General features: G+C 46.1%; 1 protein-coding gene across 5 annotated transcripts in view; it reads left to right on the top strand.

Moving 5' to 3' along the window:
* Window positions 1-14,170, top strand: part of LOC126521301 (uncharacterized) — a 275,216-nt gene that overhangs the window by 60,819 nt on the left and 200,227 nt on the right. The window contains exon 2 of one of the 5 annotated variants that reach the window (XM_072288645.1): window positions 9,285-9,368. The exons of the other annotated variants lie outside the window; for them this stretch is intronic. The gene's annotated coding sequence lies outside the window, so the exon portion shown is untranslated. The remainder of the gene's footprint in view (window positions 1-9,284; window positions 9,369-14,170) is intronic. 5 annotated transcript variants of the gene reach the window in all.

The raw sequence follows: 14,170 nt of genomic DNA, 5'->3' as shown, positions 1-14,170 counted from the left end.
TGCTGTTTATATATCGCCGAGTGCGTCTCATTGCGACGTCGAGAGGTTCATAGCTGCTCACTTTGCGTGGTTTAGTTGCGATGACACTATACGCTTGTGGTCGTTGTCGGTGATTTCAATGTGAATGTGTCGGGACCGAAGATGGAGTGATTTACGCGTTTCCTGCTCGAGAGATTTCGCTTGCGATGCCACACCGATCCGGCCCAACCGACCGCACAGCGGCGTACGTGCATCGATTTGACATTCTCAAAGAATGTGTCTGCAGTTGCGAGTACGCCGATCAGTGTATATCATAGCGACCGCAAAGCCATCGTGACCGTCGTTGCTAAGTGACAATCAGTGATGCAATGAAGTCTTTACCACAAAATTTCTTTTCACGACGTTTACAGCTTCGATGTTCATCCACCTTCGCAGTGCGGAATGGCCTTGATTTTTTACATGTGAGCTGTATATGGCTAGGGTTCCATGTATATTATTATTATGTAAAATTATTATCATCAGCAGTGCCTCATACCCCCTAAGCAAGCAATAATGCAGTGGTTCATCCCCCTCGTAATGCGGAGGTTACAACCACTCAGCAAAGGGAAGCGAGCAGTGCATACATTCACTGGAATCACGCATGCAACGTACAGAACAGCGTACGTTTCAATAAAGAACAAGCTCAAAACAAGCATAAATCATCATCAGCAATGGCTCATACCCCCGTATGTCAGAGGCTACAAGCACTCCGCCAACTTGCGAGAATATGTTTATTATATTGGGTCCCAATATAACTCGTATCACATATTAAGCTGATAAGAACAGATACTACACTCGCGTCGGCCATGTCTACGTTCGCACTGCCCTTTCTTTCTTGGCGTTCCAAGCGCTTGCGTATCTACTTTCCGTCCGCTCACCTGTGGTGGCGGTCCTGTATAAAGCATGTCAAGTTTCCTCCGGTCACTCGGGGCGGTGGTCCCGTCGTCCAGGCGAATGTATATAAAAATCACGGTAAATGTGTTCGTACCTTTGTTCAGAAGTCTGTGTCACCTCTGTGTCGTGTGCTAAACAGCTTTGCTAGTCATCCACCTTCACGGAGTGGAATGGCTCATGATTTGTTTTTCTTGATGTCGCCGACAGACTAGGCAACATCCCTGTCTGATTACTTGAACGGAACAAACACAATTCGAAATTGAAATATAGAGGTCTAAAGAAACACACTTTCAAGGCATTGTGGATTTGTACTACTTTCAACGTTGCAGTGTTAGGTGATGTACCTAAACAAAGCCCCTCTCTTTGTCCTGCCCTTGAAACCATTCTTCTGCATATTCTGCAGTGAAACGCTGTGGCACGTACATTTTATATGTTTGTGCCCTTTTGCAGTGGGCTGTCATTTCCCTCTCTCAAACCCAGTTGCGTAACCAAAAATTGATTTCGGGGAGAGGAGGCGGGCTATAAGGGGGTTATGTTGACAACTCTTATTGCCTTCTTTTGAAGAATAAAGAGTCAATTGATGTTTGTATTACTGGTATGAGCCCAAACTAACGAACACTAATGCAAACGGGACTGAGTAGGTGCAGCGGCAAGCGGTTTCTTCAGCGATAGTGGCGTAAGCCAGTTTCAGGCATATTGTCAAGGATGCAAAACACTACCTATGTCACATTCCGCTCGATGAACTGAGCGTTTGGGTAGCGAATTCGCTTTTGTACGCTTCCATACATGTTTCAGAGAACGGGCAACAAAGGGCATCCAAATTTATTGCACTGCCCCTGCGGTTGTAACGAAAAGGCGACGTCGCTAAAGTCAAGGTCATCTTGAAGCGACTTATAAAAATGTAGTCTCAGCATATCCCTCCCTTCGTTTGAGTAAACAGGCGCCAACATTTCAGCGTTAACTTTGTGCGTACGGTGTGCCGCGAAAGGATGAGAAAGTATTGAGCTTGACGTTATTGAACGCATCCATCGCTTTTAAGAAAGAAGGGGACGGGATGGTGACAGAAGGAACGCTGTCCTCCTTTAACCACCGGAAAGGATTGAAGTTTTCCGAGCCATTCTTTAGAAAGCAGAAGTCAAGAGGGTGCCATTACCGACGGGCCAGTGTTTACAAAAGCACGCGCTGTCGCTGCCTGGTGACAAAAATAACGGAAGGACGAATGGATTCTAAGAACACGGAAGTCCAGGAGCCCGATCCAAACCAGCGAACTGACGTTATCAGCTACGGTCCAGGGGCTGTATACAGCCGCGGTGCCAAATGGTTTCTTTCGACAGCACCGTCGGGTGGCGATCGATGATTCCCGAGAGTGTCATGATGGCCATGCCGTTGGGACCGGCATGGTCGTGAGCCCGTAGTCGCGGATAGCACTGGTGTTTCACCATTTTCCTGCGCACCCTTCGAGCTTCATATCTCCCGTCGTAAGACCGGTCGAAGCGATGGTACATTGTTATCTACTCACCAAAACACGTTGGGCAAACATTTCTTTTTCTATTGATTTTATTTGTGCGAGGTACGGCGCACAATTAATGGAGGGCGCGACCCCTCTGCTTTCGTTTCTTTGTGGTAAAGGAATAGCGCTGTGTTCTTCTTTCTCTAAGCCATCTCGTGGTTTGGCTGCGCAGTCGGATTTTTTCAGGGCTTGCTCTAGTTGTCACTTTAGTTTTGTGCGTTTAGTTTGTGCGTATATAAACACACACAAAAAAAGCAGAGAGAAAAGAGGGTCTTCTCAACTTGTTTATTTCTTCGTGCCACAAGGGTGAGTAATCGAAAATACTCTTCAAACAATATATTTGTTCCAGGACTTAATGCAGGCTGAGCGGATTTGATGTGCTAGAAAAAAAATATTTTTATTATTTCTATATGCATGACTGGTTTAGGGGAATCCGCTGTGAAACTTTGTTCAAACAAGGATTTGAAAGCTTTGGCTTGTAGCTTTGTTTTAGGTAATCAGCGCTCCTGAACTTGTTGTCCACAAATGTGATTAATCAATAATGCTTTCTTATTCAGACATTTCCTCTCTATAGATTTCCTAACCTTAGGCACACTGCTGGCAGTACTTGATAGAAAGTGCCAGGATGCCAGTTTATAGACTATCGTCTATTTTACTGCGACAACTATTACAAGCTTGAAACAGGGTTTGCATTATCCATTCGTCCGCTTTCTTTTTTTGACGCTGGTGACGAGAGCTGCTGTAGTCGTCAACAGCATGACGTCGCCGTCAGGCCACATTTCATCATATGGCCCTAGGGTGAAGAAAAGAGACATTCGCAGATGTCAATGCTAATCCGAGCGACTGATACGTCAAAGAGAGCGAATCTCTATGAAAATGTTCTCACACTCTCGGGATGTCCTGAGGGTTTCTTTCGCCACGGCCTGAAATTTGCGAAAAATCTTTGAAAAACGCTTCGCTATATTAATATGCGGCGCTATAACGCAGCTTTGTACAGATACCTACTTCTTTCCTAAAAAAAAAAGACAGACGGACGGACGGAAACGGTGCGGCACAAACGCACTCATACATTGTTCTTAGCCGAAAGACGGTATCCTCCGTATTACTTTTCGATTATTTTGCCCCTTCTAGTTGATTTCAAACGTGGAGCCGGTGGAACGCTACTCGAGAGGCAGGACTTACGGATTACTGGCTAGGATAAACCGGGTGAAGGCGTTGTTTTCAATTCGAGTGAGTTATATTGAAGGGGTCTCTTGTTTTGTAACCTTCAATAATTACGCTTCGAAGTAAATTCGGGGCTTCGACGTAGGCTGCGTTGCTCGCTCTCGTTTGATTTACCTGATACCCATTACCCAGCCACACCCCGCTGTCGGCCTTCACCGGTGCCGCACAGAAAGAGTTGCGGCACTCCATTCGCTGTAGGAAGAATACAGGGGTTGTACAACCCCTGTATTCTGACCGATAATGTAGTATCGGTAAGGGTGCCTCCATCCTGCGTTATATATATATATATATATATATATATATAAATGAGGTCCTACATAAAACCTGGGGCGGCTTGCACGTATATTTAATAACGAAAATAATAACGAATTTAAGAACCCGTTCTAGTGCAGACTAGGAGTTGTCAAAGGATAATTTAAGAATGCGTTCTTAAATTCGTTATTATTTTCGTTATTCAATGGTCGTGCAAACCACCCCCGTACGTATACTATCACCTCACAGGTGTTCCTAAGGCACACCGACCTCTTAATGAAGTAGCGTATTGTATTGGACGGATTATTTTTTATTTTCTTTGCTTTAGCCATTCGAAATGTACCACAGGGCGTGTGCTTAATGTTAGTTAATCCTCCGTAATGTGTATGCATGTGCCCCTGTGGCACAAGAGGTACAGGATCCTTAAATTTACCCATGTTATGTCGTGTACCTCTCTGTAAACACACCTTTCGTCGCCATTAATCCCTCGACAGGCATCATGCATCTCCATCGTACACTTGACATGGCTTCGTAAACGTCGTGCATAAACATATAGATTATATCAGATTAAAGTTGTGACATTTTTGATTGACAAACATAAGCATTGCGCGAGATCATATACGCTGCATATACGATGAATGCCTAAACACAATTGTACAGGTCGCCGTCATTTGTGCAACATTTAATTAACCGCTTCATTAAGACTTTGCCTCACATATATTTCCATCGTATTTTTTTTTTTTTTTCCGTTTCGAAAGGTGCGAAAAAAGGGCGTCAGCTCTGGGCTGCGCGAGTCATCGACGCACCCATAATAGTTTGCAGATGGCGGCGCTTTTCGGAGAGAAGTAGAACATCAGTGCTCAACACATTAGCCGTTTCTTTTATATTACTGGTTCTCCAAAAGCTGAGCGACCACTTCTATGCGAAAGACGACACGCAGGGCGTACGTTCATCCCGGCTGTTTCTTTCAGGTACCGGGCCCTAAAAAGCGGTAGAAGAGGGCCCGCTTCAATCCGTCGCCATTGTACAGCGATCCGAGCCAATGCTGCCGCTCAACAGTGAATCACGCCATCGCGTCCGCGCTATAGACGCCTTAGATGACCGCGGCGAGAGCTGCTTGCGGCTGCTTAACAACGTTGAAATATAGCCTCGAAAGTGTCTAGAGCCCATCGCCGTCGCTGGTGGGGTCCCAAGCAATAGTGCCCTATGGTAGAGACGCGTACTTAATCAACGCTGACAGTTACTGCAGCAATATCGGCGAATTTGCGAATTACGCTTTTCATTATTGGTTACCATAAACCATTGTACCTCGAAGGGGAAGATATCACACCGCACTTCGTCACGGAAAGCCGAATGTAACGCTGAGGCAATACACGAGTTCTCGAAGCCTTAATTGTCCATAAAAAGCCACAACCGAGCCACTTCATGTAGTTGGAAAGCTGCTTTCCATGTGCCGCTTGCGACAGCTATTGCGGCCATGATTATGCATGCAAGAGGTGAATTCAAGCTCTCGGCTGTGTCTGAGTGAATACGCCGTTTCTATTTTGCTATTTTTTTTGCCCCCTTGCTACAAGCTCCAGATTTCCGTATACCCATTCGCGGCGACCGTATATTAAGAGGGACGTAGCTTGAGAGTCACCTTGGTACGGAGGATCCGGAACCCCGATTCGTCGAAATGAAAAATTAGCGCGTGTACGTGAACGTGAAAGCTACATAAACTATCTTTTTTTATTATTCTTACCGCAAAAGCGGTTTTCTCAAGGTCTCCCGCAGATTGCCATTTCACGGAAGCTGTAAAGAAATAAAAAAGTACTTCATAGACGACTAGCATCCCATAACAGTTCAGTGCACTCTATACTATATAGGGTGTCCCAGCCAACGCACCGTAGGTGTTATAATTGTATATTTGACCGTGTTTTTCTTATCTTTCTTTTCTTGTTGAACATCTTTGCTAACATTAGCCGATATGCACGATATGCACATGGACAAAGCCTGGAGGATGCGAATCCGGTGCACTCTAGTTTCATAACAATCACGAAACATTAGTCCCCAGTTTTGACTTACATAGACTTACAGAGTCAATGACGTTGATGCAACAACATGCACAAAGGATGTGTCACAGATATTCACTCGTGTTCAGTGGACGCGCCGTGGTGGTGTTGGCGGTGTTGCAGCAGGCGGCGCTAGCCTGGCATACATAACCGGCAACCGTTCCGCCTGAGCCTTCTATGAGTGTCACTATTGTCTCGCATGAAAGCACTCAGCAGTCGTTGCACTCTCTTCCCGATTACCGCAGGCCCTCCGGGGAAACCGACGTCTTCAAAGGTCGTGTGCGAAAGACCATTTTATTGCAGGCTTTCTACCATCGCTTTTCTTTCTGTGTCGAACTGCGGGCTTAACCAAATGACTTGTTCGATGTCGCCGATATCACCAGAAAAGGCACAAGGCGAAGAAGCACATCGTCCAGTCTTGAATAACCAAAGCGGGGTGTACGCGAAGTCGGGTCTGATGCGGTACAACAGCGTTGCTTCTTCGCGAGTAAGTCCATGGGTCACACAGGCAAGGTGTGGAGCCTTGTGGATTGCTCCAAAGTGAATGCGGATTGCATCCTTAGGGTTCTGAAATATCTTTGGCGCTCCTACTTTTGGAACACATGTCAGTGCTAGGCGTGCAAGAGGGTCAGCTTTTTTCATTTCCTTCAATTCCTACGTAGGATGGGATTCATTGAAATTTCACGTTAAGTCCTTTGCTCATTAGAACTTTGATCAGTACCAGAGATTGCCTTGTAAAGGTCTTTCGAAGTAAGCCACAGTGTAATCGTCGTAAGCTGGCTTTGAGTCAGTCAGCGCCACGACGTCACGTGCGGAATACGCGCGTGGTTTTCCCAAGGCCGCGGTAATAGTGGCGCTTTCTGCTGCTGGTAGACGAAACCCGCCGTGGTTGCTCAGTGGCTATGGTGTTGGGCTGCTGAGCACGAGGTCGCGGGATCGAATCCCGGCCGCGGCGGCCGCATTTCGATGGGGGCGAAATGCGAAAACACCCGTGTACTTAGATTTAGGTGCACGTTAAAGAACCCCAGGTGGTCGAAATTTCCGGAGTCCTCCACTACGGCGTGCCTCATAATCAAAGAGTGGTTTTGGCACGTAAAACCCCATAATTGAATTGAATTGCTGTAGACGAAACTACACGCGATCCAGACGGCCAGGCCATGACAGGTAAAGGGACAGTATGCAGAATGGCGCTGTGCAGCTATCTGTCTGTGCAGACACCGACCCGTGCTTGTGCGCTTGTAGGCACGCTTACCTACCAGAACCAGGTAGGACGGAGAAAGCTTCACGCGCTCTGTTGTCGCCCGACTATTTTCAACACTGGACAACACGCATGCATCGAGCCGGCGTATACGTGTCGATATTTTTAGCACTTCTGCCAGGTAGGCCCGTTCTTCATGCTCTTCGCCACGGAATTACGCAGTGAAGCAAAAAATGATACCTGTACATTTTCATTGGAAGCGTTGTACCTCTTCAAGCACATCATTCCTTTAATGAAACGTATTCATTCATTCCCGCTCTTTCTTCCGTTAAAAAGCTTTCTTGCCCTCTGGTACGTGCTCTCGAAATATATTCTTCCTTGGGCCAGGCACATTTCAGTACCATATTATAGCGTGTCTGTTCGTGACTTCATTTCGCTTTTCCTATGGCACTCAGCGGCCGCAGCTTCTGGGTAACCTGATTTGGCTCAGAAATCAAACAGTCCTAAATTTGTGTTATTTTTGATGAACGAATTGAACTTCCCGATTTCGCGCTATGAACGAGGACAGGCGCTTTTATTTAAGTAAGCGTATGCACTGGGGGTTTAAATGCAAGCAACGCACGATCCTTTTTTGCCGGTTTATGTGCCACTGTTTGCACCAAGAACGTAACTGTCAGGATGCCTGCGCTTGTATCGGCTCCCTGTAGATGTCTGCAAACTCGGACGGGTCTGCCTTTCTGTCGGAGGCATATGTGTATACATGACTCGCCGAATAGTAGCATCACTACGTTCGTCGTAGTCTATCTCCCTTAAAAGAAGGAAGGAGAAGATCCAACAAACCTTCGCCTTCTTCCTCGGCTTGATGTGCCTCGAGCTTTTTATTTTTGCGAGCCTCGCGTTGCGGCGCGCACGGGAAACGGCATTCGCGCCTGCTCCGTGAAGCTGGCCCGTTCCTCCCACGCCATTGTCCCCGAGTCATATATGGGCTTCGTTTGATAGAACGTCCTGGCAGACTTTCGTGACCACGATGGCATTCAGCGCTCGGTCGGCGAGCTGCATCCACGAACGCGATCCCGAGGGTGTAACAATGTGTTGCCGCTTGTGCACCAGGCCCGCTACGTAAGAAGGAATGGCGCCCGAGGGAAGGGAGGCGGCGGCGCGAGCCCGGTGTGCGAGCCGAAACCCGGAGAAATCTGAGGCCTTTTCAAAACGCGCGTTGCTTACAGGTCCGAAAGCAACGAAAACTCCACAAGGGGACCGCGATCAGGAGCGAGGAGGGGCCGCTGAGGAGGAAGGCGGCATGTGGCTGGTATGCCCAAGATAAAGGATTTCTTTCGGCGGTGGACCCTATACACGACGCGGAGCCCCTTTTGTGGCGAATGTCGACGGCCTAGCATCGCGTCTTTTGTGCCCGCGCTGTGGGCTGCCAGCCTACCACGCAGATGTTGGGCCACACGGATCTTTCTTTCGTTATTTCTTCCTTTGTTTATTATTTTTGATTAGCCCCCTTGTCTGCCTCGCGGGCAGGCTAGGTGTTTCCGTTCAGGTAACAGAACAAAAAGCGCATGCTTAGTTTCGCGTATTTTTTTTTCTCTCTCTCTTCGTTCTTCCTGCCGAAATATGACGACCTCCTGTGTGCTACTTGTACTCATGCGAGCGTGCCGTTCTCTGTCGACGTGCAGCTTGGACAGAAAGAAGTGTTTTCTTGCTAAGTTTCTTCGTGGTGCCATCCTCTGAAGCAAAGGCACTTTGTGGCCAGATTGGCCAATGCGATCGTTTTGTGGTGATGATGTACCTCTGATAATTTTGACGAAGCGTTAGCACAGTTTTCTTGGGAAGGGACAGGGCTAGAAACGCACATTTCTTTGTCCCTCCCAACTACCTTATGAGCTGCTTCCAAAGAGACCTGAAAGAGCTCCCTTCTTATAATGTACTCCTCGAACGACATGTCCCATCTGTTCTCTTAGAGGTGCTTATTTGTGTGCCAAGGTTCTTTCTCGACAGACGGCTAACGCACTAACTCGCCGGTTCAGTTTCACTTTGCCTTTTCTGAACCTTACCTGACAATGCTCCCTGTAGTTTTATGATACCGTGCCTCATCCAAATAGCGTTCCTTATTGTTGTCTCAATTCTCTAGGAACTGAAGCTTCTCAGAAGATACTCGGCCGTAGAAAATGCTTGCTTCTCCCTATCAAGGCAATAAGAATCGTCATTTCTTTAGGTAAGTTTCATTATTAATTCCAACCTTAGTGTCGAATATTTGATAAAATAGCTTTAACCTTAGTTTTTCTGCTTAAATATAGCGACTACCAACTCAGTTCTTGCTTCATCATGGTAAAACTCTCCGTTCTTCTATACCTGCCCATAAAAAACTTGGTCAGTCTGCTTTTAATACATTCTATTTGGGAAATCAAAGTGGTTTCCGATGTATTTCATACAGGGCAGGCATAATATTGTCACCCGCCGTGGTTGCTCAGTGGCTATGGTGTTGGGCTGCTGAGCACGAGGTCGCGGGATCGAATCCCGGCCACGGCGGCCGCATTTCGATGGGGGCGAAATGCGAAAACACACATGTACTTAGATTTTAGGTATACGGTAAAGACCCCCAGGTGGGTCGAAATTTCCGGAGTCCTCCACTACGGCGTAATTCATAATCAGAAAGTGGTTTTGGCACCTGAAACCCCATAATTTTTTTAAATATTGTATCTAATACTCTAATATTGGTCTTACACATGTTATAAACGCATTCTGTTTTAGTTCAGGCTCGCGACATTTCAAGTTTCGCTGAACAAAGTTCAGCACCATGTCTGTGTATTTCACTGACATGTGCATTCCATGAACAATCAGCAGAAAATATGGCACCTAATATTTGTGAACATCCACTGTAGTAACCGCGTCCTTGCTAATACTGCAGTCATTTATGAGTGGTTTTCTTATTGAAGCACGGATGAACACACATTTAGCGTTCAGACACATGTTCACTTGGTTACACCAGCCATATATCGTTTTCAAGTCACTCTGGAGCTTTGTCGCGTCTTGTTCACAGGAGATTTTCCTGCATACAACGCCGTCGTCTGTAAGTAATCTTAAGGATGACGTAATACCTAGACGTATGTCCTTGATATAAACAAAAAATAAGATAGGTTTAAAGAAGATAGTCTCACGAGCAGTTCTCACATTCCTTTTGAGTATAAAGCGAGCCAGAAAGCAAAAAGAAAAAATCGATAGAGACACTTCAGACTGCTTACGTGTCGAATGAGAAAGCATTAAACCATTTGTAAACATCGGGACGCCATGAACGCGCTCATGTTATACAGTCATGACGTGGCGCCACCTCCTTCCCATTGGTTGCGCTGTCACGTGCCCAATGACGCAGGCACTAGGCGACACCTTTAGTCAGCCATAGCCGTGAAGCCGAGGCCCGAGTTAGATTACCACCCAGGCCGAAATTTACCGAACTTTCTTTTCAAAGCCGTTAATCTACTTTCTTTACAGCAACCTTCCTGAGGAATTTGACGTCAATCCGAGCATTTCTTTGCGTGTTTTTACTCTGCGCCGTCGGCAATTTTTGGTACCGTCTTTCGGTCATGCCGACGCCAACGGATTTTTACGTAATGGGGCGCATAATGCTTTCGCATTAAGTGAACTGACAACTCTGACTGCATCATTTCGGACACGCTTCGGTATGCAGTCTAACAGCGTTTGAGAAAGGACCAAGTCAATACTACAGACACAGCCTGTTTACTTCGTCTTGTCTGAAGCGCTGTTGTAAAAATGCCTTATAAAAATGCACCAACCAGCCGAGTTCAGCACACTCTTGCTTCAATCTACATACGGCGAAACGCCTAACTCTTAGCTTAAACGTCAGTTATGACGTTGTTTTCGTCCTCATTCCGATTCGTGTTTACCAAAGCCAATGTTTACCGTCGCGTGGGTGGCAGAGGTCGTAGACCCCGCCGTGTTTCGCACGTTTCTTATCGGGCGCTCCGCAGTGGTTGTATCGTGGGCTAGGTTTTCGTAACGATCTGTAGGATGCTAGTCGACGCTAGAGTTCAAAACTTTTCTATTTCCTTTTAAAGCTGCTCACTCAAGGATTTATACAGAGTGCGAAAAAAAAAAAGCTATTAAGCCTTGCTTAACGCTTACGGAAATCACCTGAGAAGGCTGTAGAAAAAAAAAGGAAATGAAATTATTGAATATTGGACAAGTCCGTTTAACTATTCATTATATCGACAGTAGTTCAAAAAAAAAAATAAAGAAAGAAACCGAGAACAGTGATCTGCAGTTTTCCCGCTAACTATAGTATTGGAAGTTCTGCGATGATCGAAGTCCTGGGCATGGCTATCAATAACAGCACATGTGGGACAAACAAAGCAAAATATTCACTGGCGCGGCCATCTCATTTCCTCCTGATGCATATGAACGTTCAAAACGGGCCTTTCATTTCACGGTTCGTCAGTTTTGGCTAATTTCACGGTGCGTTAGCCTCCTTGGCTGCCGCGGTCGATAGCTCGTCAAAGCTGTAATCGTCGCCTCTCACGTCAGAACGTCTCTCCGCTGCTCATTTTAACGTACGAGAAAATACTCGCTGTTTGAAACAGGAATTGCTCAGTGAATGGATTTATAGATATCAACACCACACGTTTTTCATTCCCAGATGGTATTATGCATGCACCTGTATGCGAAGTTTTTTTGTGTTTACAGAACGACAAAAATTGCAAACGCAAGTCCGCCAGTGCTCCCGCGTATTTTAACGAGACGACAACGTTTCCCAGTCATTCTCGTTCAGCACAGCGCAGCAAAATGTCGCTGTTCTATCCATCTCTACCCACGTATCCGTTGCCGCGATATTGCAGTAACGGTAGCGTCAGGCTTTTTTTAGTGCTACCATTGCGCCGTTCATAAGAAGCCAGCACCAATTGCTCCATTCTGTGACAGTCTATAGTATGGAACGAATCTAAGTTCAGGTTGCGTGGTTGTGAAGATTAAGCATTTGCAAAGCCAGCGGCCGATATTAGACCGGCGCCGCTGCACTCTGACAGCGCGTTCGCAACGTCGCACCTGCATAGAGGAGAAGATTCATCTCCGTAGTTTTCGATTTGCGCACTGCTAGCCTATTCGATGCAGCCTCATAACGTACGCCCCACGCAGCGAGGCTTCCCACTTTGCCTCAGTAATTGCATGCAGCCCTTCCGAGGCCTGAATACCAAGCAGACGTACACGACTACCAATCTTGCCAAAGTAGTCGGCGTATAACATCTGGAAGGAACAGAAACTTCGTTTACGTCAACATTAAAAAAATTTTTTTTGCGAATGATTACGGGTGGGCACCGAGGTCAGAACTGCATCGCTGTAGGATTTAAGCGATGTGAGGACCGAAAATCCGCGAATGCGCGTAACCCTGTAGTGACCCTCGTTCCGCGAGAGTGTGCTTCTCCGAAGGCTTACATATAGAACACGGGAAACGCTGGAAGTTCCGTAGCGGTGCACGCATCTAGGAAAGTGCATTGTAATAACTGCTGTACGCGCACTGCGGTAAGCCTTGGTCGTTTCTCCGTAGCAGCAAATAGTACGACACGGCGTAGGAAATATCGCTGCGCCGTTTACAAACACAGAATTTTGGTGGTACCTATCAATTTTGCACAAAGGCTCATCGCTTTAATAACTCTTTCCATACATGTCAAGAAGACAAAGTTGAATGTAAATTATTTAAAAATTTTTGAATAGTCCCGCAAAAGTGTGCGCATGTTTATTTAAAAAAAAGTCAGGACGTTAATAGCAATGGCAATCGGGTGGTGGTTCCTACTAGTGGAGGCATCGACCACAGCACAAGAAGAGATGGAAACGCCTGAAGTAGCAAATGTCATATCTAGGACAGATCGCATACTGTGAACGCACGAAACTGGCAACTTCAGCATTTAACCATGGTAAATTGTTCACAATAGTCCAATCCCATAAACGTTTTCCAGATGAGCAGGCCACTTCGACATCAAGTTAGCTTACGTCGTGAACCCCTGCGGGAAAGTAGGAATTATAGAGGACTTGGGCACAACCCGGAATAGTTAGTTTTATTATTAAGATTCCACATTCGCATGACAGCGTATGATGTGAAATTTTTATTGCTGGCCTCGCTCGGGCGCTTCGTGTCTCTCGCATTTTGACGCGGCGAGTTTGACAAGCTGTGGTTGTCGGAAAAAAAAAGTTACTCGGAAATGGCATTGTGGATGCGCTAGAGTGGGGCTCCTGTCCAAGTTTTCACCGGAAGTGTTCTCGTGGCGCACTTCTAGCTGTTACTCTATCCGCGTTACTCTAGCTGGGATGGTACTCGCAGCTGAGTAACAGCTGCGAGTAACAACTTCAGCTAAGCATACGAAAGGTTTTAGGAAGAGATCCGTAGCTTCATGCGCGTCAATTGATTATATTAAGCAGGAAATTTCGACATATGAAAGGATATAGGGTGCTAGCGTGATACAGGCTTCGGAAGCGGAAATAAACTATACAAAAGAATACACCACCAAATATTGTCAAGAACTCAAAATCTTGCCGTGCAGTATAAGCGGGAGAGCTTAATGTGTACTTGAAATGACAGTGGCGCCCTTAAAAGATTGGACACGACGTTTAGAGCTTCTAATGGCATCGCACTGGCGTCGCTGCGCAATCCTGTAAAGAGCGGCGCCAGTGCAATTACATCATTTTCAGACTGTTGGCACTAATGTCTTCTTATTTTTTACCTTTTAATAACCAGGAGGCTAAGAACAAAAAGTCTGCGCGCTGTAAGATAAATATTTTATGCCTTTGTTTCGCGCACTGCAACTGTAAAAAAAAGTAACAATAATATTAATAATAATAATTTCTTCAATATTCTGGCTTGAGTAACTTGGCGGTTGAATGGTATAACGTCTACTTTGCATATACTCCACAGTTAAGAAGATAGCATACTTATTCATAAGTATGTACGGAACCTCACGGCGACGACGAAACTTATCCTAAAATGCGCATATGTACAGTCGCTATCGCAATAAA

The sequence above is a fragment of the Dermacentor andersoni genome, chromosome 6, assembly GCF_023375885.2.
Source record: "Dermacentor andersoni chromosome 6, qqDerAnde1_hic_scaffold, whole genome shotgun sequence".
In the NCBI taxonomy this organism is placed as follows: Eukaryota; Metazoa; Arthropoda; class Arachnida; order Ixodida; family Ixodidae; genus Dermacentor; species Dermacentor andersoni.
This window is presented reverse-complemented; position numbering and strand designations above follow the sequence as displayed.